Below are 26,005 nucleotides of genomic sequence, written 5' to 3'. Positions count from 1 at the left end.
GTTCGCACGCACTGTATTTTTATACTTATCCCTTCATGAAATAGCAGACAGGCTACAGCCTTCTTTGCTCTTCTATCTAGCCCACACCCCATGGAATCATATACATTCACTACGCCTTTGCTGCAGCCAATAGTGGATACTGTAACCCAGTGATTTTGGTCTATATTCAGTATTTGGATGAATTCTTGATCTGGTGTGATGATAGCTGTGCCTGCCGCCATTACAAGGACATCCTGTAGACTGTCCATGTGTGGAAACTGCTGCTTCAATAGAGCTGGTGCGTGATTCATGACATGGTCAGTCATCCATTGTCCTGGTGTTTTAATGAGTTTTACAATACTTGGAATATCTTTCCCTAAACGTGCTCTGTCTCTGTCAATTCTCTTCTTCTTTTTAAGTTTGCAAGTGAATGGCTCTGCTCAAGTATGAATCTTCTTGGTTCCTTTCTGAAGGGTAGGGGACTGGGAAAATGTGGGTCTGCTGGAGTGATTGAAAGCTGACGGTCTATCTTGGACTGGGTCGGCTGTAGTGGTTGAAGGCTGGTTCTTTATCTGGGACTGGTCTGCTGTAGTGGTTGAAGGCTGGTTCTTTATCTGGGACTGGTCTGCTGGAGTGGTTGAAGGCTGGTGCTCTATCTGGAACTGGTCTGCTGTAGTGGTTGAGGGCTGGTGCTCTATCTGGGACTGGTCTGCTGGACTGGTTGAAGGCTGGTGCTCTATCTTGGACTGGTCTGCTGGAATGGTTGAAGGCTGGTGTTCTATCTGGAACTGGTCTGCTGTAGTGGTTGAGGGCTGGTGCTCTATCTGGGACTGGTCTGCTGGAGTGGTTGAAGGCTGGTGTTCTATCTGGGACTGGTCTGCTGTAGTGGTTGAAGGCTGGATCTTTATCTGGGACTGGTCTGCTGGAGTGGTTGAAGGCTGGTGCTCTATCTGGGACTGGTCTGCTGTAGTGGTTGAGGGCTGGTGTTCTATCTGGGACTGGTCTGCTGTAGTGGTTGAGGGCTGGTGCTCTATCTGGGACTGGTCTGCTGGAGTGGTTGAAGGCTGGTGCTCTATCTGGGACTGGTCTGCTGTAGTGGTTGAATGCTGGTGCTCAATCTAGGACTGGTCTGCTGGACTGGTTGAAGGCTGGTGCTCTATCTAGGACTGGTCTGCTGTAGTGGTTGAAGGCTAGTGTTCTATCTGAGACTGGTCTGCTGGACTGGTTGAAGGCTGGTGCTCTATCTAGGACTGGTCTGTTGTAGTGGTTGAAGGCTGGTGCTCTATCTGGGACTGGTCTACTGTAGTGGTTGAAGGCTGGTGCTCTATCTAGGACTGGTCTGCTGTAGTGGTTGAATGTTGGTGCTCTATCTTGGACTGGTCTGCTGTAGTGGTTGAAGGCTGGTGCTCTATCTAGGACTGGACTGCTGTAGTGGTTGAAGGCTGGTGTTCTATCTAAGACTGGTCTGCTGGACTGGTTGAAGGCTGGTGCTCTATCTAGGACTGGTCTGCTGTAGTGGTTGAAGGCTGGTGCTCTATCTGGGACTGGTCTGCTGGAGTGGTTGAAGGCTGGTGCTCTATCTTGGACTGGTCTGCTGGAGTGGTTGAAGGCTGGTTCTCTATCTAGGACTGGTCTGCTGTAGTGGTTGAAGGATGGTGCTCTATCTAGGACTGGTCTGCTGTAGTGGTTGAAAGCTGGTGCTCTATCTGAGACTGGTCTGCTGGAATAGTTGAAGGCTGGTTCTCTGAGACTGGTCTGCTGGAGTTGTTGAAAGCTGGTGCTCTATCTGAGACTGGTCTGCTGTAGTGGTTGAAGGATGGTGCTCTATCTGAGACTGGTCTGCTGGAATAGTTGAAGGCTGGTTCTCTGAGACTGGTCTGCTGTAGTGGTTGAAAGCTGGTGCTCTATCTGGGACTGGTCTGCTGTAGTGGTTGAAGGATGGTGCTCTATCTAGGACTGGTCTGCTGTAGTGGTTGAAAGCTGGTGCTCTATCTGAGACTGGTCTGCTGGAATAGTTGAAGGCTGGTTCTCTGAGACTGGTCTGCTGGAGTTGTTGAAAGCTGGTGCTCTATCTGGGACTGGTCTGCTGGAGTGGTTGAAAGGTGGTTCACTATCTGGGACTGGTCTGCTGGAGTGGTTGAAAGCTGGTGCTCTATCTGGGACTGGTCTGCTGTAGTGATTGAAGGCCGGTGCTCTATCTGGGACTGGTCTGCTGTAGTGATTGAAGGCCGGTGCTCTATCTAGGACTGGTCTACTGTAGTGGTTGAAGGCTGGTGCTCTATCTGGGACTGGTCTACTGGAGGTTGATTATTGATTGATGTGTACGGTTTCAAGTGGGAATATGCAACACCTATGGATATAGGCCAACTAAATCGATTCTGAGCATATACCATCGAGCTTTAATCGGAATAGGTTTCAGTTCAGGAACACAAGTTTTTATTTTCTCAAACCTCTGACACTTACCACAACTCTTGATCTAATAAAATATAACAACGTTCAGAACAACATTATAGAGAATATTGACTATAGTATATAGTATATGATTATTATTTTTCAATTCTTTACAAACATAATGTACATCAAAGTATTATAGACATATAATGTATGAATTTTGGAAGTGGAAAACTCTGGAGTACTCTGGAGGGGATACTATTTTACAGGTCTCAGTATGGCTATGATGGTAAACGGGCTATGTATGACAGAGATATTATAACTTCAGACATCAGACTATGGACAACTGAACCTGTTACAAACACTGAAACAGGGACAGTAAACAAGCAAATTGGATTTATTACACTTGGCTCAGAATGTTAAAACAGAAGAGACTTGTAGTTCACACCATGGTTTGATAAGAACAGATTTATTGCCTCTTTATGTGTACATGAAATACCAGGGGAACTGTAAATTTATGTAAAGTGGTCATAAAACTGTTCTTATCAAATGATGGAATGTAATACTTGTCTGTACTTCCAACATGCTGAGCCAAAAGTTATTAATCTAATTCAGTTGTTTACTTTCCCTGTTTGTAACAGGCTCCGTTCGTCCATGGTCTGATGTCTGAAGTTGTATTTTTCAGCTGAATACAAGCATCATGTGTATCAAAGCATATATTTACCAACATGTTTAACACTTTCCATTCTGAAAAAGTATGGATTTTGGAAGTGCCAAACGTAGTACTCGGGGGGGGGGATACTATTTTACTGGTCTCAGCATGGCTGTTGCAGTGAATATGATGGGAAACAGGCTATGTATGACAGAGTTATTATTGTTCAGTTGACTACAAGCATCATGTGTATCAAAGTATAGATAAATTTACCAAGATATTTACTGCTTTCTCTTTTGAAAATGTATGAAATTTTAATGTACTAAGTACTTTAGGGGAATACTATTTTACAGAACCATTATCTAACTAAATAATCATACTTACCAATTCTTGCATGTCACTTGAGATGGTCTTCCAATAAAACCTTGATGAAATCTTCTTCACTGTCTTTGTTGATGCCAAGATGGCCAACATGGAGAAACATGACATTCTTTGAAAACTTCCTCCCTTTCTTGTTGGGTTAGTAACACTTGCTTAGAACCAACACTATCCTTTCCAATGAAGAGGAATGTCTTGCCTGGAAGACACAATGTTTTAAAAACATTAACATTAAAATAAATGTGATTTTGTCATCAAATCTTGGTATCAACATAGTTCTAAAGAAAGTAATTTCAATTATGTCAGAGTTGAGTTGAGGAATTAATCAGCATACCAGTGTTTGTAGTTTATCTAGTTACAATTAACTTGACTTTCACTAATAATCAATCCAAAATGACCCCCCCCCCCACCCGTCATAATTGGTTGTACCAATCTGAACCATGACAATGTTAGAAGAGTGTTGACAAGGATATGAAGAAGGTTGATTTTCAGTGATGAGTACTGAATGTACACAAAATGCGACAATCTTCTGTTTGAATGTGCTGCCATCTTTTGTTTTTCACACGCAACATGCCTTATACAATTCGAAACAGGGCCAGGGTGCCCTGGCCAAACAATGACAAAACGTTTTGGCTACCGAACGCACCCCTGCTTACACATTACACATTTGAATGTTAGTTGAAATACTAAATTAACAGAGTGAGGAAGTGAGACATATTTCCATCAGATGGATTGTGTTTGGTGGTTTCTTTGATATTGTAATACTTTGTATTATTTCTACAATTTATGTACAGTGCCACGTCACCGCGACTAGTCCTGCTTACATATATGTCCTTCTCCTGTCAGTAATCTAGACCCGTGCACCGTCTGCAAGCAAGACTACATCTCATAAATCACACATACACAAGCGTTTGTACACGTGTAGTAGCAAAATATTAGAAACTCGAAATGGTGCTGTGTCCTAGTTTGAAATTGTCTGACTAAGTCACAGTAAACTGACAGGGAATATATATCCCCATCCCACAATCCCACATTTCAAGTAAGTAAATACATCTGAACTTATTATTACTTTACCAAGAATTTTCATGATGGAGTTTCTGCAAAACGGCTGGTTTAACACTTCCAAGAGGACGAAATTTTATCGTCACGAACGATAAATACGTACGCATTCGCATAAGCCTTACCCGGATACTATTTTACACGGACAAAAATATTCTCAAACTTACGCTGAACGCGCATCAATTTTTTGAAGTGATGGGGCTACAGCACTCAGCTGTTCATTCAGTTTCAGAATGTAGTCGCCATTGCAACAGCTGCCGTCGCTACTACTACTACCAAGGTATATGTTGAGATCAGTAAAATTACACCACAAACTTTCAGTTAGGGAATATTTTGCCAACATTGGGACGTTTGTCAAGAGTAGTGATTAATTCTTTGACAAAATATAGACGCATTGATCGGAAAAAAATGATACATACGGAGAGACTGACTAAGGAACGGATGCCTACACCGGTTATGCATAGAACTCGGCTCAGAGTCATACTGTGCTGAACGCAGCAGCCACCTCTCCATCAGCCACCGCACGGGGGCGCTGTTCACAGTAGCCTCAATATCTCAAACCACAGACACTCGTGACTTTGCTCAAACTATACATAGCTTGTCCGTCAGCAAGGAAACAATAGATGCATGGGCCAACGCATTTTAATTGCTGTAAGTAGTAGTCATACTACCTATGAATACTAACATTTGTTCCTGGAAGAATAATTGTTGTCTTTATTGAAATTATTAATCTTTTCATGTTCCACCATGTAACGTATAGGCATGTATAGCAATAGGGAATCATTGGACATAATAGTAAATATTCCTGTGCACTCTAACCAACTAGTACACACTATCAGTATGCATCTCAGCTATAACCCTGTATAAGTGGTTTGAAATAATTATTGTCATTGATACCCAGCAGACACGACTTTTTGTACTCAATATGGCCTTCTGGGTAATTTCCAATCTAATAGTATGAGCTGTAATTGACAAACAATAGAGTGTTCACACATTTTAATTGCTGTAAGTAGTAGTGATACTACCTATGAATACTAACATTTGTCCCTGGAAGAATAATTATTGTCTTTATTGGAATTATTAATCGTTTCATGTTCCACCATGTAACGTATAGGCATGTATAGGCAGTGTTTTATTTAAGGGCGGTAAGTAGGTAAAATCTACCGGGGTTCCCTCATCATTTTACCGGGGTTCCCCACCTAAACTATGATACATTGCATGCGAAGCACTACCAGTTTTACCTCTTTCCCCCTTTCTGTTACCGGGGTTCCCAAACCTTAGCAAAAACACTGATAGGGATGGGGAGTCAGTGGATATTTCAATAAGTTATATCTCCAATAATATTGAAGTGAATATTTCAATAAGTTATATCTCCAATAATATTGAGTGTGCATTCTAACCAACTAGTACACACTATCAGTATGCATCTCAGCTATAACCCTGTATAAGTGGTTTGAAATAATTATTGTCATTGATACCCAGCAGACATGACTGTGTGCACTCATATGGCCTTCTGAGTAATTTCAAATCTAATACGAGGAGCTGTAATTGACAAACAATAGAGTGTGCACACATTTCAAATATTCAATGTAGTAGTGATACTACCTATGAATACTTAAATTTATCTCTGGAAGAATAAATATTGTCTTTATTACTTTTCATGTTCCACCACGTAACGTATAAGCATATATAGGAATGGGGAATCAGTGGATATTTGAATAAATATTTCTCCAAAAATATTCCTGTGCATTCTAACCAACTAGTACACACTATCAGTATGCATCTCAGCTATAACCCTGTATAGGTGGTTTGAAATAATTATTGTCATCCATTCATACCCAGCAGACACAACTTTTTGAACTCAATATGGCCTTCTGGGTAATTTCCAATCAAAATCTATGAGCTGTAATTGACAAAGAATAGAGTGTTCACACATTTTTATAGCTGTAAGTAGTAGTGATACTACCTATGAATACTAACATTTGTCCCTGGAAGAATAAATATTGTCTTTATTGAAACTATTAATCTGTTCATATTCCACCATGTAACGTATAGGCATGTATAGGGATGGGGGGTCAGTGGATATTTCAATAAGTTATTTCTACAAAAATATTGAGTGTGCATTCTAACCAACTAGTACACACTATCAGTATGCATCTCAATTATTGTCTTTATTGAAATTATTAATCTTTTCATGTTCCACCATGTAACGTATAGGCATATGCCAGTAGGGATGGAGAGTCAGTGGATATTTGAATAAGTTATATCTCCAATAATATTGAGTGTGCACTCTAACCAACTAGTACACATTATCAGTATGCATCTCAGCTATAACCCTGTATAGGTGGCTTGAAATAATTATTGTCATTGATACCCAGCAGACACGACTTTGTGTACTCATATGGCCTTCTGGATAATTTCCAATCTAATACTAACAGCTGTAATTGACAAAGAATAGAGTGTGTACACATTTTTATAGCTGTAAGTAGTAGTGATAGTACCTATGAATACTTAAATTTATCTCTGGAAGAATAAATATTGTCTTTATTTAAATTATTAAACTTTTCATATTCCACCATGTTACTTATAGGCATATATAGGGATGGGGAGTCAGTAGATATTTGAATAATTATTTCTCCAATAATATTGAGTGTGCATTCTAACCAACTAGTACACATTATCAGTATGCATCTCAGCTATAACCCTGTATAGAGGTGCGGTATTGTTGGATTGCCACAATAGCTTGATCTCAGATAAATAGCGGTTATTGGCTATTTACCAAAACAGCTTGATTCAATCTTGATTTGAGCTAAATAGCGGCTATTGGCTATTTATTGGATTGCCAAAATAGTTTCATCCCCAAAATAGCTTGATTCGAGATAAATAGTGGCTGTTGTCTATTTCCTTGGTTGCCAAAATAGCTTGATCTGAAGGTAAATAGCAGCTACTGGGGATTTATTGAATTACCAAAATAGCTGAATCTCAGATAAATAGCGGCTATTGGCTATTCAACTTAATACTATTAGCCATAAATAGCCAGGTAATAGCTTGCTATCAGCTATTATAAAAACGGGAATATGGTGTGATTATCTCCCTGGGTAGCTATTCAAGCTAAGAGCCATTGACAGCTGCTATTAGCCATTAATAGCCGCTATTAGCTATTAATAGCCTACTACCAGCTAACAACCCCCAGCACTCTTCAGGACATGGCTATTCAGCTATTCAAGCTATTAGCTATTAATAGCCGCTATTAGCCATTAATAGCCAGCTAATAGCCAGCTAACAGCTAACAACCCCCAGTACTCTCCCACACATGGCTATTCAGCTATTCAAGCTATTAGCCATTAATAGCCGCTATTAGCCATTAATAGCCAGCTAATAGCTAGCTAACATCTATTCAATATTGGCCATAAATAGCCAGATAATAGCTTGTTATCAGCTATTGTCAAACTGGGCATATGGTATAAATATCTCCCTAGGTAGCTATTCAAGCTGATAGCCATTACTAGCCGCTGATAGCCATTACTAGCCGACTACGAACTAACAACTCCCAACAGTCTCCAGGACCTGGCTATTAAGATATTCAAGCTATTAGCCATTAATAGCCGCTATTAGCCATTAATAGCCAGCTAATAGCCAGCTAACAGCTAACAACCCCCAGTACTCTCCCACACATGGCTATTCAGCTATTCAAGCTATTAGCCATTAATAGCTGCTGTTAGCCATTAATAGCCAGCTAATAGCCGGCTACCAGCTATTTATCTATTTATTGCATCCCTTTTGTATCAGGGGACTCACTAAGATTGTAAAGAGCAGCACAAAGAAAAATTAAAAATACATACACTACCATAAAGACGAGTAAAAAACATATACAGGAACAAACAACAAAATAAACCAAAGTAAGGTAAGAATATTGATAAAACGACAATACAAATAAAAATGTATGCTTCAAATGTTAGTTGTCAGAAAATCTAACGGCTAAACTATTCTATATTAGTTTTAACAAAATCTTTTCTGTTTTCAATTGCTTCAATAAGGTATTGTTTGACAAGTTTATCTATTTGTTTACTTATAGACTGAGCATTGTAGTGTTTTGTATTATCTCCTATAAATAAACAGAGTAGTTCTTTCCTTTGTTTAAAATCTTGATATAAGTTCAACTCCTTATTGTTGAGTAATAGTTCTTCTGTTCCTTTCATTAAGATCTGTCGTTGTGTAGAATGGCTTTCACATGTAAAAAGAAAGTGTTCAAGTGTCTTTCCATTTGAGCTCGTCATTTTTAAATATGATATGTTTGATTTTATTATCTGAAAGAGTTTGAATTTGGTCTTTATCAATATTAAGGTCTATTAACACATTATTTACAGTTTTCCGCCAATTCCAGGACAGTTTTATCACATTTCTTTCAGATTCTTCACTAATGGAATTGAGATGGTTAAAGACACATTTAGTCCATCATGATTCATCTATAAAATTACAAAGTCTTTTAAAGTACTTTAATCTGAACAAATCAAAATTACTTGACATAGCATCATTATATTATCAGGTGTTAAGGTGTTTAGAACATACTGTACTCCTTGACTCTTCAAATAATAAATCTCGATCATGGTTTGTTTTTTCATTCATTTAATTTCAACAAACTTAACTCTTGGGGTTAATAGCCAGCTATTAGCTTGCTATTAATGGCTAATAGCTTGAATAGCTGCATAGCCAGCCCTTGGAGAAAGCTGAGAGGTTGATAGCTGATAGCCAGCTATTAGTTAGCTATTAATGGCTAATAGCTTGAATAGCTGCGTAGCCAGCCCATGGAGAAAGCTGAGAGGTTGATAGCTGATAGCCAGCTATTAGCTGGCTATTAATGGCTAATAGCTTGAATAGCTGCATAGTCAGCCCATGGAGAAAGCTGAGGGGTTGATAGCGGATAGCCAGCTATTAGCTAGCTATTAATGGCTAATAGCGGCTATTAATGGCTAATAGCTTAAATAGCTGCGTAGCCAGCCCATAGAGAAAGCTGAGAGGTTGATAGCTGATAGCCAGCTATTAGCTAGCTATTAATGGCTAATAGCGGCTATTAATGGCTAATAGCTTGAATAGCTGCATAGCCAGCCCATGGAGAAAGCTGAGAGGTTGATAGCTGATAGCCAGCTATTTGCTGGCTATTAATGGCTAATAGCGGCTATTAATAGCTAATAGCTTGAATAGCTGCATAGCCAGCCCATGGAGAAAGCTGAGGGGTTGATAGCTGATAGCCAGCTATTAGCTGGCTATTAATGGCTAATAGCGGCTATTAATGGCTAATAGCTTGAATAGCTGCATAGCCAGCCCATGGAGAAAGCTGAGAGGTTAATAGCTGGTAGCCAGCTACTACCAGCTACTAGCTTGCTATTAATGGCTAATAGCGGCTATTAATGGCTAATAGCTTGAACAGCTACATAGCCAGCCCATGGAGAAAGCTGAGAGGTTGATAGCTGATAGCCAGCTATTAGCTGGCTATTAATGGCTAATAGCGGCTATTAATGGCTAATAGCTTAAATAGCTGCATAGCCAGCCCATGGAGAAAGCTGAGAGGTTGATAGCGGATAGCCAGCTATTAGCTAGCTATTAATGGCTAATAGCGGCTATTAATGGCTAATAGCTTAAATAGCTGCGTAGCCAGCCCATGGAGAAAGCTGGGAGGTTGATAGCTGATAGCCAGCTCTTAGCTGGCTATTAATGGCTAATAGCGGCTATTAATGGCCAATAGCTTAAATAGCTGCGTAGCCAGCCCATGGAGAAAGCTGAGAGGTTGATAGTGGATAGCCAGCTATTAGCTGGCTATTAATGGCTAATAGTGGCTATTAATGGCTAATAGCTTGAATAGCTGCATAGCCAGCCCATGGAGAAAGCTGAGGGGTTGATAGCTGATAGCCAGCTATTAGCTGGCTATTAATGGCTAATAGCGGCTATTAATGGCTAATAGCTTGAATAGCTGCATAGCCAGCCCATGGAGAAAGCTGAGAGGTTGATAGCTGGTAGCCAGCTACTAGCTTGCTATTAATGGCTAATAGCGGCTATTAATGGCTAATAGCTTGAACAGCTACATAGCCAGCCCATGGAGAAAGCTGAGAGGTTGATAGCTGATAGCCAGCTATTAGCTGGCTATTAATGGCTAATAGCGGCTATTAATGGCTAATAGCTTAAATAGCTGCATAGCCAGCCCATGGAGAAAGCTGAGAGGTTGATAGCTGATAGCCAGCTATTTGCTGGCTATTAATGGCTAATAGCGGCTATTAATGGCTAATAGCTTAAATAGCTGCATAGCCAGCCCATGGAGAAAGCTGGGAGGTTGATAGCTGATAGCCAGCTCTTAGCTGGCTATTAATGGCTAATAGCGGCTATTAATGGCCAATAGCTTAAATAGCTGCATAGCCAGCCCACAGAGAAAGCTGAGAGGTTGATAGTGGATAGCCAGCTACTAGCTTGCTATTAATGGCTTATAGCGGCTATTAATGGCTAATAGCTTAAATAGCTGCATAGCCAGCCCATGGAGAAAGCTGAGGGGTTGATAGTGGATAGCCAGCTATTAGCTGGCTATTAATGGCTAATGGCGGCTATTAATGGCCAATAGCTTAAATAGCTGCGTAGCCAGCCCATGGAGAAAGCTGAGAGGTTGATAACTATAGCCAGCTATTAGCTGGCTATTAATGGCTAATAGCGGCTATTAATGGCTAATAGCTTGAATAGATGCATAGTCAGCCCATGGAGAAAGCTGAGAGGTTGATAGCGGATAGCCAGCTATTAGCTAGCTATTAATGGCTAATAACGGCTATTAATGGCTAATAGCTTAAATAGCTGCATAGCCAGCCCATGGAGAAAGCTGGGAGGTTGATAGCGGATAGCCAGCTATTAGCTAGCTATTAATGGCTAATAGCGGCTATTATAGCTGCGTAGCCAGCCCATGGAGAAAGCTGAGAGGTTGATAACTATAGCCAGCTATTAGCTAGCTATTAATGGCTAATAGCGGCTATTAATGGCTAATAGCTTAAATAGCTGCGTAGCCAGCCCATGGAGAAAGCTGGGAGGTTGATAGCGGATAGCCAGCTATTAGCTAGCTATTAATGGCTAATAGCGGCTATTAATGGCTAATAGCTTAAATAGCTGCGTAGCCAGCCCATGGAGAAAGCTGGGAGGTTGATAGCTGATAGCCAGCTCTTAGCTGGCTATTAATGGCTAATAGCGGCTATTAATGGCCAATAGCTTAAATAGCTGCATAGCCAGCCCACAGAGAAAGCTGAGAGGTTGATAGTGGATAGCCAGCTATTAGCTGGCTATTAATGGCTAATAGCGGCTATTAATGGCTAATAGCTTGAATAGCTGCATAGCCAGCCCATGGAGAAAGCTGAGAGGTTGATAGCTGGTAGCCAGCTACTAGCTTGCTATTAATGGCTAATAGCGGCTATTAATGGCTAATAGCTTAAATAGCTGCATAGCCAGCCCATGGAGAAAGCTGAGTGGTTGATAGTGGATAGCCAGCTATTAGCTGGCTATTAATGGCTAATAGCGGCTATTAATGGCTAATAGCTTAAATAGCTGCATAGCCAGCCCAATGAGAAAGCTGAGAGGTTGATAGCTGATAGCCAGCTATTAGCTGGCTATTAATGGCTAATAGCGGCTATTAATGGCTAATAGCTTGAACAGCTGCATAGCTGCATAGCCAGCCCATGGAGAAAGCTGAGGGGTTGATAGCGGATAGCCAGCTATTAGCTGGCTATTAATGGCTAATAGCGGCTATTAATGGCTAATAGCTTGAATAGCTGCATAGCCAGCCCATGGAGAAAGCTGAGAGGTTGATAGCGGATAGCCAGCTATTAGCTAGCTATTAATGGCTAATAGCGGCTATTAATGGCTAATAGCTTAAATAGCTGCGTAGCCAGCCCATGGAGAAAGCTGGGAGGTTGATAGCGGATAGCCAGCTATTAGCTAGCTATTAATGGCTAATAGCGGCTATTAATGGCTAATAGCTTGAATAGCTGCGTAGCCAGCCCATGGAGAAAGCTGGGAGGTTGATAGCTGATAGCCAGCTCTTAGCTGGCTATTAATGGCTAATAGCGGCTATTAATGGCCAATAGCTTAAATAGCTGCATAGCCAGCCCACAGAGAAAGCTGAGAGGTTGATAGTGGATAGCCAGCTATTAGCTGGCTATTAATGGCTAATAGTGGCTATTAATGGCTAATAGCTTGAATAGCTGCATAGCCAGCCCATGGAGAAAGCTGAGGGGTTGATAGCTGATAGCCAGCTATTAGCTGGCTATTAATGGCTAATAGCGGCTATTAATGGCTAATAGCTTGAATAGCTGCATAGCCAGCCCATGGAGAAAGCTGAGAGGTTGATAGCTGGTAGCCAGCTACTAGCTTGCTATTAATGGCTAATAGCGGCTATTAATGGCTAATAGCTTGAACAGCTACATAGCCAGCCCATGGAGAAAGCTGAGAGGTTGATAGCTGATAGCCAGCTATTAGCTGGCTATTAATGGCTAATAGTGGCTATTAATGGCTAATAGCTTAAATAGCTGCATAGCCAGCCCATGGAGAAAGCTGAGAGGTTGATAGCTGATAGCCAGCTTTTTGCTGGCTATTAATGGCTAATAGCGGCTATTAATGGCTAATAGCTTAAATAGCTGCATAGCCAGCCCATGGAGAAAGCTGGGAGGTTGATAGCTGATAGCCAGCTCTTAGCTGGCTATTAATGGCTATTAATGGCTAATAGTGGCTATTAATGGCTAATAGCTTGAATAGCTGCATAGCCAGCCCATGGAGAAAGCTGGGAGGTTGATAGCGGATAGCCAGCTATTAGCTAGCTATTAATGGCTAATAGCGGCTATTAATGGCTAATAGCTTAAATAGCTGCGTAGCCAGCCCATGGAGAAAGCTGGGAGGTTGATAACTATAGTCAGCTATTAGCTAGCTATTAATGGCTAATAGCGGCTATTAATGGCTAATAGCTTAAATAGCTGCGTAGCCAGCCCATGGAGAAAGCTGGGAGGTTGATAGCGGATAGCCAGCTATTAGCAAGCTATTAATGGCTAATAGCGGCTATTAATGGCTAATAGCTTAAATAGCTGCGTAGCCAGCCCATGGAGAAAGCTGGGAGGTTGATAGCTGATAGCCAGCTCTTAGCTGGCTATTAATGGCTAATAGCGGCTATTAATGGCCAATAGCTTAAATAGCTGCATAGCCAGCCCACAGAGAAAGCTGAGAGGTTGATAGTGGATAGCCAGCTATTAGCTGGCTATTAATGGCTAATAGCGGCTATTAATGGCTAATAGCTTGAATAGCTGCATAGCCAGCCCATGGAGAAAGCTAAGAGGTTGATAGCTGGTAGCCAGCTACTAGCTTGCTATTAATGGCTAATAGCGGCTATTAATGGCCAATAGCTTAAATAGCTGCATAGCCAGCCCACAGAGAAAGCTGAGAGGTTGATAGTGGATAGCCAGCTATTAGCTGGCTATTAATGGCTAATAGCGGCTATTAATGGCTAATAGCTTGAATAGCTGCATAGCCAGCCCATGGAGAAAGCTAAGAGGTTGATAGCTGGTAGCCAGCTACTAGCTTGCTATTAATGGCTAATAGCGACTATTAATGGCTAATAGCTTAAATAGCTGCATAGCCAGCCCATGGAGAAAGCTGAGTGGTTGATAGTGGATAGCCAGCTATTAGCTGGCTATTAATGGCTAATAGCGGCTATTAATGGCTAATAGCTTAAATAGCTGCATAGCCAGCCCAATGAGAAAGCTGAGAGGTTGATAGCTGATAGCCAGCTATTAGCTGGCTATTAATGGCTAATAGCGGCTATTAATGGCTAATAGCTTGAATAGCTGCATAGCCAGCCCATGGAGAAAGCTGGGAGGTTGATAGCGGATAGCCAGCTATTAGCTAGCTATTAATGGCTAATAGCGGCTATTAATGGCTAATAGCTTAAATAGCTGCGTAGCCAGCCCATGGAGAAAGCTGGGAGGTTGATAACTATAGTCAGCTATTAGCTAGCTATTAATGGCTAATAGCGGCTATTAATGGCTAATAGCTTAAATAGCTGCGTAGCCAGCCCATGGAGAAAGCTGGGAGGTTGATAGCGGATAGCCAGCTATTAGCAAGCTATTAATGGCTAATAGCGGCTATTAATGGCTAATAGCTTAAATAGCTGCGTAGCCAGCCCATGGAGAAAGCTGGGAGGTTGATAGCTGATAGCCAGCTCTTAGCTGGCTATTAATGGCTAATAGCGGCTATTAATGGCCAATAGCTTAAATAGCTGCATAGCCAGCCCACAGAGAAAGCTGAGAGGTTGATAGTGGATAGCCAGCTATTAGCTGGCTATTAATGGCTAATAGCGGCTATTAATGGCTAATAGCTTGAATAGCTGCATAGCCAGCCCATGGAGAAAGCTAAGAGGTTGATAGCTGGTAGCCAGCTACTAGCTTGCTATTAATGGCTAATAGCGGCTATTAATGGCCAATAGCTTAAATAGCTGCATAGCCAGCCCACAGAGAAAGCTGAGAGGTTGATAGTGGATAGCCAGCTATTAGCTGGCTATTAATGGCTAATAGCGGCTATTAATGGCTAATAGCTTGAATAGCTGCATAGCCAGCCCATGGAGAAAGCTAAGAGGTTGATAGCTGGTAGCCAGCTACTAGCTTGCTATTAATGGCTAATAGCGACTATTAATGGCTAATAGCTTAAATAGCTGCATAGCCAGCCCATGGAGAAAGCTGAGTGGTTGATAGTGGATAGCCAGCTATTAGCTGGCTATTAATGGCTAATAGCGGCTATTAATGGCTAATAGCTTAAATAGCTGCATAGCCAGCCCAATGAGAAAGCTGAGAGGTTGATAGCTGATAGCCAGCTATTAGCTGGCTATTAATGGCTAATAGCGGCTATTAATGGCTAATAGCTTGAATAGCTGCATAGCCAGCCCATGGAGAAAGCTGAGAGGTTGATAGCTGATAGCTAGCTATTAGCTGGCTATTAATGGCTAATAGCGGCTATTAATGGCTAATAGCTTAAATAGCTGCATAGCCAGCCCATGGAGAAAGCTGAGAGGTCGATAGCTGGTAGCCAGCTACTAGCTTGCTATTAATGGCTAATAGCGGCTATTAATGGCTAATAGCTTGAATAGCTGCATAGCCAGCCCATGGACAGTGCTGAGGGTTTTAATCTGAAAGACAGCTATTACCTGGCTACTAATGGCTAATAGCCTTAATAGCTGCCTAGGGCGATATTTATACTATATTCCTGGTTTTACAGTAGCTGATTGCAAGCTATTACCTGGCTACTAATAGCTAATAGTGGCTAAAAACTACTGGTGGAAAATGAAAATAGCCTGAATAGCCATTTGAAGCTATAATATATCTATTCTTGTTGCTAATTTAGCTATTAGCCACTTTGCTATTTAGAAGGCTATTATGCAATCCAACAATACCACAACTGTCTCGATAGATATGCAGCTGTGACCAAAAGAGGTGTATTTGTTCACTGTTTAAACTGATGATGATGGTCGATGTTCGGCAATCCATGAATAGAAAGGGAACCATATCAAACCATATTATTATACTGTGAGTGTGACGTCAAAGAAAAAGTAATATGAGATGTATGGATATTACCCTACTTTGACATCACACCTTGGGAATATTAGGGTCTATGTATATACATAGGAAACAGTACATGAAATATCAAGAACTGAAACCCTTTGTGCGACCAATTAAGAGTGAAAGCATTTACATTGTTTTAAAATAACCAGGTTTTAAACTTGTGTGAACAAAAAATGGATGACACTGTAGTTCAACAACAAAGTAACATTATCAACAGAATTCAGTACAATTCGATATCCAACAAACAAGGACGTGAAGGTATAAAAACCCCATCTCATTCTCAGTAGTTTAAATTGTATGAATACTTAAGGCAAAATATTATGTGTTATACAGTATAATTACCATTTACACCTCCACCCACTAGTCTAGTTCCTGTACAGTATCATTACCATTTACACCTCCACTCAGTAGTCTAGTTCCTGTACAGTATCGTTACCATTTACACCTCCACTCAGTAGTCTAGTTCCTGTACAGTATCGTTACCATTTACACCTCCACTCAGTAGTCTAGTTCCTGTACAGTATCGTTACAATTTACACCTCCACTCACATAGTCTAGTTCCTATACATTATCTTACCATTTACACCTCCACTCACATAGTCTAGTTCCTATACAGTATCATTACCATTTTCACCTCCACTCACATAGTCTAGTTCCTATACAATATCATTACAATTTACATATCCACTTACTAGTCTAGTTCCTATACAGTATCATTACAATTTACACCTCCACTCACATAGTCTAGTTCCTATACAGTATCATTACCATTTTCACCTCCACTTACTAGTCTAGTTCCTATACAGTATCGTTACCATTTACATATCCACTCATATAGTCTAGTTCATATACAGTATCATTACCATTTTCACCTCCACTTCCTAGTCTAGTTCCTATACAGTATCGTTACCATTTACACTTCCACTCACATAGTCTAGTTCTTATACAGTATCATTAAAATTTACACCTCCACTCACATAGTCTAGTTCCTATACAGTATCATTACAATTTACACCTCCACTTACTAGTCTAGTTCCTATACAATATCATTACCATTTACACCTCCACTCACATAGTCTAGTTCCTATACAGTATCATTACAATTTACACCTCCACTCACAAGTCAGGTACCTATACAGTATAGTTACCATTTTCACCTCCACTCACTAGTCTAGTTCCTATACAGTATCATTACTATTTACACCTCCACTCACTAGTCTAGTTCCTATACAGTATCATTACAATTTACACCTCCACTCACATAGTCTAGTTCCTATACAGTATCATTACAATTTACACCTCCACTTACTAGTCTAGTTCCTATACAGTATCATTACAATTTACACCTCCACTCACATAGTCTAGTTCCTATACAGTATCATTACAATTTACACCTCCACTTACTAGTCTAGTTCCTATACAGTATCATTACCATTTACACCTCCACTCACTAGTCTAGTTCCTATACAGTATCATTACCATTTACACCTCCACTCACATAGTCTAGTTCATATACAGTATCGTTACCATTTACACCGCCACTCACTAGTCTAGTTCCTATACAGTATCATTACAATTTTCACCTCCACTCACTAGTCTAGTTCCTATACAGTATCATTACCATTTACACCTCCACTCACATAGTCTAGTTCCTATACAGTATCATTACCATTTACACCGCCACTCACTAGTCTAGTTCCTATATACAGCATCATTACCATTTACATCTCCACTCACTAGTCTAGTTAATTTATCATTACCATTTACACCTCCACTCACATAGTCTAGTTCCGATACAGTATCAATATCATTTACACCTCCACTCACTAGTCTAGTTCCTTTATCATTACCATTTACATATCCACTCACATAGTCTAGTTCCTATACAGTATCATTACCATTTACACCGCCACCCACTCGTCTAGTTCCTATACAGTATCATTACCATTTACACCTCCACTCACATAGTCTAGTTCCTATACAGTATCATTACCATTTACACCGCCACCCACATAGTCTAGTTCCAATACAGTATTCTTACCATTTATACCTCTACTCACAGTATAGTCAAAGTCGTTACTCTAGCAGTCATGAGATGTATGAAATACGTCATTTTAAATCCATCCACAGCCACCAACACAGTCATTAACATAATGTATTTGTTAATCAATTACAGTCTCTCATAAAGTTGGTGTTTATGTTGGCCCTTAATATGTAATGTCTAAATATGGTACTGTAATGTCCATATATGGTATATTTGTCAGCTCAGGATGCTTCTCATACAGTGTTTACATCACTTTAGCAGTTGGGGTTCACTGATTGGATGAACAACTTTTTGTGCTAATTGAGCGACTTTGACCAGATGTGGTTTAGTTAGAAACAACGTTAGCATCCAGACTGTATATATAAGTTGTACTCTGTACATAGATTGTAAATGTATAACTTTACAACTAATTCCTATCTAGTATTAATATTTATAAGTTGTACTCTGTACATAGATTGTAAATGTATAACTTTACAACTAACTCCTAACTAGTAGTAATATTTATAAGTTGTACTCTGTACATAGATTGTAAATGTATAACTTTACAACTAACTCCTATCTAGTATTAATATTTATAAGTTGTACTCTGCACATAGACTATAAATGTATAACTTTACAACTAACTCCTATCTAGTATTAATATTTATAAGTTGTACTCTGTACATAGATTGTAAATGTATAACTTTACAACTAATTCCTATCTAGTATTAATATTTATAAGTTGTACTCTGTACATAGATTGTAAATGTATAACTTTACAACTAACTCCTATCTAGTATTAATATTTATAAGTTGTACTCTGTACATAGACTGTAAATGTATAACTTTACAACTAACTCCTATCTAGTATTAATATTTATAAGTTGTACTCTGTACATAGATTGTAAATGTATAACTTTACAACTAACTCCTATCTAGTATTAATATTTATAAGTTGTATTCTGTACATAGACTGTAAATGTATAACTTTACAACTAACTCCTATCTAGTATTAATATTTATAAGTTGTACTCTGTACATAGACTGTAAATGTATAACTTTACAATAAACTCCTATCTAGTATTAATATTTATAAGTTGTATTCTGTACATAGATTGTAAATGTATAACTTTACAACTAACTCCTATCTAGTATTAATATATATAATTTGTACTCTGTACATAGACTATAAATGTATTAATCTAACTATAGTAAGGGTGAAAGAAGGTGAAAAACCAAAGTATTGGACAATTTGGATACATTCATCAAATTATGATGACGATGATACAGAATAAACAAGAATTAAAAAAGGAGGGGGTGATGCATAGTGATGCATTACTACTCTGTTGTATCATTGAGTGTATCTTTATGGCCAATTTTGTAATACCTGCACTGAAAGCTGGATACTCCATATACAATATCGTCATATATTTGTTGGCCTAGAATCCGGGCAATTTGGGATTTTGAATTTTGGTTATGGGATATAACCAAAATACACAATCCTTATTTGCCTTGATTCTGTGGCTAAACATTTGTGAGAAAAGCACCTCAAAAGTTGGTGTTTTCAAAATTGCTTGTTCTAACCTCATTAGTCTAACCTGAGCTCTGTACTTCTGACTGCCTAGAATCAAGTGAAAGCAGCAAGTTGTCATAGACTGTTCTACAAAAGTTGATAAATTATTAAAGCTAAACTAGCTACAACTGGAATTATTTTTTGGAACTGTCATTTCGATATAATGACATTCATCCTGAAAAGTATGTAATCAACTATCGGTAATTGTATAAATGTGAGTCACAACATAATAATAGGTAGGAGAATACACAATTTTGGTTGGTCAAATAAACAGTCACTCACTGCTACTTGTGTAATGACTGGTAGAAGCTTGCAAAATTCTCACTCTATAAAGTACTGTGATACTGTAAGTATAAAAGAATATTATGGTATTCCTTAGTATAGAATACAGTAGATAACAGGGTATGGGCTTTGCATATAAATTACTGACCATTAAACAAGTTACAGTCAGTGGTACATACAGGTGACAAAAAATAACCCCCCCCCCCAAAAAAAAAAAAAAAAAAAAAAATTAAAGAAAGAAAAAAGATAGACGTTTCAGACCACGCCCCTTTAACAGTTCCAATCCAGAAAAGTGGTGTTACTGGAGAAATGAATGTATTTTTGTGAACTTTGGATGCACACCAATATTATTAGTTTGCCCATTGAAGACTTAAAAGGAACCAAGAGTCATCATGACTATACAAATAAAACGAAAACATTCTCAGGAAATACAATTATTTCATTGAGTGGTGTTCCCCTTTAACTCATTTTTAGCACAACTGAATTGATAAAGTTCAGTAGTGCTGTAGGAATCGCTAAGTGTGTGTGTGTGTGTGTGTGTGTGTGTGTGTAAACAACTTAAATTAAAAAACTGCTAGACAGATTGCTTTGATATTTGGTGGTCATGTTACTTCGATTGTCTATTTGGGAAATTGTTCAAATGAAAATGATCGCATCAGAAATGTGCATTTTACGTTTCAAAATGTGATTTGTTGTATTACAAAATACTTTGACTTCAGCCTGGAAATGTAAGATTCTTGTTTTATTGATGCAATGAAATCATTAAATCTTTTATGGGCTACTTCACATGTCAATGTCAATGGTGTAAAGATTAACATCTGTTTAAGGTTGCTTGGCAACCTAGGCCTGTTAAATATCCAAAAGTGAACTCACATGCTAAAATATTGATACCTCACCCACAGCAACCTCCAATTGATGGCGGATGTGGGGAATGTAACAACAGGGTTGTGTAGGCAAATTAAACATTTGGCAGGTGAACACATATATGCTAAAGCTACTACAGTGTAGACTATACTCATAGCAACAATGAATTAGTGATATATATATTGTACAATAACATCATTGGTATAAGGCAAGTGGATAGATGTGTAATCATGATGGTTGAATGTTTAGAGTGGCCTGCTAGGAATCTGCAGGTTGCAGGTTGTAGAGTCATGATGGTTGAATGTTTAGAGTTGCTGGCTAGGAATCTGCAGGTTGCAGGTTGTAGAGTCATGATGGTTGAATGTTTAGAGTGGCTGGCTAGGAATCTGCAGGTTGCAGGTTGTAGGGTCATGATGGTTGATTGTTTAGAGTGGCTGGCTAGGAATCTGCAGGTTGCAGGTTGTAGGTCATGATGGTTGAATGTTTAGAGTTGCTGGCCAGGAATCTGCAGGTTGCAGGTTGTAGGGTCATGATGGTTGAATGTTTAGAGTGGCTGGCTAGGAATCTGCAGGTTGCAGGTTGTAGAGTCATGATGGTTGAATGTTTAGAGTGGCTGGCTAGGAATCTGCAGGTTGCAGGTTGTAGGGTCATGATGGTTGAATGTTTAGAGTGGCTGGCCAGGAATCTGCAGGTTGCAGATTGTAGAGTCATGATGGTTGAATGTTTAGAGTGGCTGGCTAGGAATCTGCAGGTTGCAGGTTGTAGAGTCATGATGGTTGAATGTTTAGAGTGGCTGGCTAGGAATCTGCAGGTTGCAGGTTGTAGGCTCATGATTGTTGAATGTTTAGAGTTGCTGGCTAGGAATCTGCAGGTTGCAGGGTTGAGCCTGTTGCTGGCATTTGTTTCTGAATGACTAAAGTTCTTGGGTAAGATTTGAACCACAATTGCGCTTTGGTTAACCTAGCTGTATTAATTGGGGACCTGGTAAGATAAATGTTGAAATGTGAATGTTTTAATCTTGTGCATTCATAGAGGCTGCAATGGATTGTATGCTATAACACCATTGTGCTATAACGCCATTGTCACTAATTTATTTAAATACATCTATTTGAAGTTTGTAGTCTTGGTTACCCAGCCTCTTGCCATTGAGGGGGCTATACACCCCCCCCCTTCCCGACAGGCAGTTACACCCCCCAGCAGGCAGCTACAACTCCCCAGCAGGCAGCTACATCCCCCACCCCTGAAACAATAAAGTCTGTAACTGTGAAATGGTTTGGTGTAGTACAATGACATCATACATGAATACATATCTTGTAAATATATAAATGTATCTGATGACATGGTCAGTTTTAAATTTCCTCAAACTTTGTAAATATGTATAATCATGTAATTCTTTGTCTGTACGGTACACCATGATTGGGCGCCCTCACACATCAGAGGCCAGTGAGGGCAGAACGTCATGTCATATCTTACAGTCTAGTAATTCTTAGAAACCATAACACAGATACATGTGTTAATATTCTAATTTCAGAGTGTATATCAGTTGTCCATCATCAATATAGCTTTTTAATGTTACATGTTTTAGCATTGTGAATGCATTACATAATGATATAATGCACAAGCAGTTCAAAATGTTTTTAGCATTGAGCTTTTGATCTGTCTTGTAGACGATCCTCATCAGAATGATATTCATTGTTACAGCTGACTAATCTGCTGATCATACCGCCACCTAGTGGCCAGCTTTAACTAGATTTTGACAGATTGAAAACTTAATGCTAAAACAACTTTGAACTATTTGTACCTAATAACCTTTATAAATCATTTGATCTACAAAGCTAATCTAATGATTTTTATCATACAATTATGTAAAGTCTTTCCGGGTTGTTCTGATTTGACAAAATGATAATGATCTCAAATCAAACTGTTCAAATCAACCCTACCTGTGTTTTACAATAATCATATGTTTGAATTGAAGTGACAAAAAAATTTGTTTTATATGGATTGATATTAATTAAAATAGATTGATATAAATGACATATTAATCATATAATATTACATAATATCATTTGTGTGAATGATAAAATAGACAGATACCTTATGTATATTTTTGATATACATATTTAAATGTTGTCTAAAAGGAATTATTAAAATATTATTAAAGTGGCCATATGGATGAGAATTATGTATTTATTTTGGATTTTTAATTCATAATACAACTTTACTGTGTTTTTCTACTTTAACAAATAATGTGAAATAACATATTATAAATATCAAAACCTTGTTTGTAACTCATTTGATTACAAAAAGTTGCAAAATGATGCAAAAAGTGTGAAAAGTTTGTTATTTTTTGGCATAATAACAAAGATTTTAGACATATTTCTAATGATTATCAAATTACTGAGTTACAAACAAGGAATTGGTAGATATTATTTCACATTATTTTTTTTTAATTAGAAAAAACAATTGTTGTATGAATTAAATATCCTAAATAAATACATAATCCTCATGAATTTGGTCACTTTAACACTGGGTTTGCAGTAAGTATATTTTTAATGTAATGTTGACATGATTTGTGAAACTGGTGTAAATTAGTCTAATCATTGTACATGTTTTTTTTATATTAGGATCTCATTGATGCTGTTGAACGTGGAGATATAGAGAAGGTTAAATTCTACTTGGCTAATGGTTATGATGTCAATTATGCAGAAACATATGGGGTAAGTGTATCAGTAAATAAATCAGATCATTGCCTATAAATGAATCTTGGGTAAGTGTATAAATAAGTAGCTCATTGCTAATAATAAAAACAATATTTTTAGTTACAAAACAACATTGATTGCAGAGTGGTTGACATAAAGATAAGATGATTACAATGGAATATTGACAACAATAGCTAAACAGGCACTAATGTTAAAAATGTTTGCAATTATCAGTTTTGATAGAAAACTACAACTTTTTGTGTGAAATGTGTTGCCCAAGTCGATGAAATTATTTATATATATAGTTATATCTGACAAGTCGTTGCAAATTTAGTCTATGCATTAGGTGATACCACATCTAAGGAAAGACTTTAAACTACAGTAAGCTAAAAATGAAACAAAATAAAACATGTCATGGTAAGACATTGAAATGAAAACAAAACACACTTGTGATCCAGTTAAAAATAATATTTTTGTCCAAAAGATATTGCCCACTTTAAACAATAAAGAACAAAAGTGAAACAAAAGTACAGTAACATGATTGTATTCTATAATGTGAGATATCTTGTCGGCGGAATATGTAACTTGGATTTTGTCATAGATGTGCTATTGACAAATCACCGTCATTGATTGACAGATGTCATTGACTGAGCCATGTGCATTAGAAATTGTGTGACAATCTACAACAAACAAATCAAATTGTCATACATTATAGTGCATATTGAATGTCAACATTTTAAATGTACGATCGGTTCTCTTATACGTAATCTTGGCTGACATTCAAATTATGGTGAAAATTCTGGTCATGAGATCATTATAATACACTATAATACACATGATCAGTTTCCCAATGGACAGAGATGCTGTGTCTTGTTTTTACATTTTCTGAAGCCAAACAATGTCAATAATTTCATGCACTTAGCTGGATTAAGAAGATTTTTATTGCATGAAACTTGAAAGCCTTTCACGAATCCATAAATTGTACAAAGAAAGAAAGTAATCCATATTGTGGTGTCAGTACTCTTACCCCCTCCCCCTCCCCCCATTAAAATTTGACACTCCCCTTATGTGATCTAAAGTTATGAATCTTTCCATCCAAGAAAAGAATCCTTTCAATAGTGTAATGGCCGTCAAAGAATGTGTTATTCCGTTGTGTACTGAAATGTTTACATCCAGTAATAGTAGAAAGACTGAAAGAAAGAAAGAAAGAAAGAAAGAAAGAAAGAAAGCTATGCTTACCATATTACAGTGTCAGCACTGTGGAGGCCCCTTCTAAATATTGGACCCTCCCCTTATGTAACCTCAAGTTATGAATAATTCCATCCAGGAATAATAGATGAATAGAAAATAATTCTAGCCTTAGTGTAATGACAGCATTCTGAAACACCCCCCCCCCCCCCCCGTCAAATTGACCACTCCCTGAGATATCCACATTTATTCATCTGTGCAAATGAGGAATTGTGTATAAATATTTTAGGGGACAGGGAACTCAATGATTACATGACCTTTTCGATTCAAGCTCAGGGTCATAGTCAAATTTCAAGGTCAACTCAATTTGTTGGACTTTTATTGAAACATTCATCGATACTTTTCTGTATACTTCCATCAGATATGACTGGTAAAGCTGTAAGACAGTCAAGAAAATAGCCAAACATAAAATCTTTCCGAAAAATGTGAAAAAAAAGTATATATGAAGTTGTTTTGTAACAAAAAGCTGTTACCAAGACAACTGCTGTCAATAATCCCAATTATACCAAAGTGTTAATATACTAATCTGAAAGTGCTATTGATATGATGTAAATGTTTGTATTTAGGGTTTTGGGGACAAACAATTCACTGATTATATGATCCTCTCAATCCAATATCAAGGTCATCTTAATTTTTGTAAATATTAAAATACTGTCGGACTCTTTTCTATCGCTAACATCAGACGTGATCTTTACAGAGTGATGAAAAATGCTCAGAAAATAACAAATTGTATAACTTTCAGGAAAAATACAGCAAAGGCATATGCTGAGCTGCTTTTATTACAATTTTCTGTTACCAAGACAACTGGTATCAATATCACCAAAATATGAAGGTATTATTGCAGGGTCCTGAAAGTGCTGCAGATATGACACAAGTGTCTATATATAGGTTTTAGGGGACGGGCAACACACTTATCACATGATCTTTTTGATCCAAGCTAAAGGTCATAGTCTAATTACAAGGACACTGCAATATTTTCACTTTGTTAATCAAAATATTCACAGGTGTTTTCCCTAACTACCACCAAGACATAATGTGTAAGGCTGCAAATCGGTCTCAAATAGCAAATTATATTATAGTCTTTTGTAGCAAAAGCGTATTTTGGCTTTGTTCATAACAAAATTCTGTTCCCAAGACAGTTGGTATCGAGATCTGTGATTATACCAAAATATGTAAATACTGAATATCTCATGGTTCCAAATTGCTATAGATATGATGGATGTGTCCACATATAGG

At 38.4% G+C, this 26,005-nt stretch overlaps 1 long non-coding RNA gene across 2 annotated transcripts in view; it reads left to right on the top strand.

Annotated features, from left to right (window-relative positions):
• Nucleotides 1–26,005, top strand: part of LOC144450228 (uncharacterized) — a 193,638-nt gene that overhangs the window by 21,493 nt on the left and 146,140 nt on the right. For both annotated transcript variants that reach the window (XR_013482213.1, XR_013482212.1), the window contains exon 4: nt 23,447–23,539. This is a non-coding gene — a long non-coding RNA (uncharacterized LOC144450228). The remainder of the gene's footprint in view (nt 1–23,446; nt 23,540–26,005) is intronic.

This window comes from Glandiceps talaboti, chromosome 19 (genome assembly GCF_964340395.1).
Source record: "Glandiceps talaboti chromosome 19, keGlaTala1.1, whole genome shotgun sequence".
In the NCBI taxonomy this organism is placed as follows: domain Eukaryota; kingdom Metazoa; phylum Hemichordata; class Enteropneusta; family Spengelidae; genus Glandiceps; species Glandiceps talaboti.
This window is presented reverse-complemented; position numbering and strand designations above follow the sequence as displayed.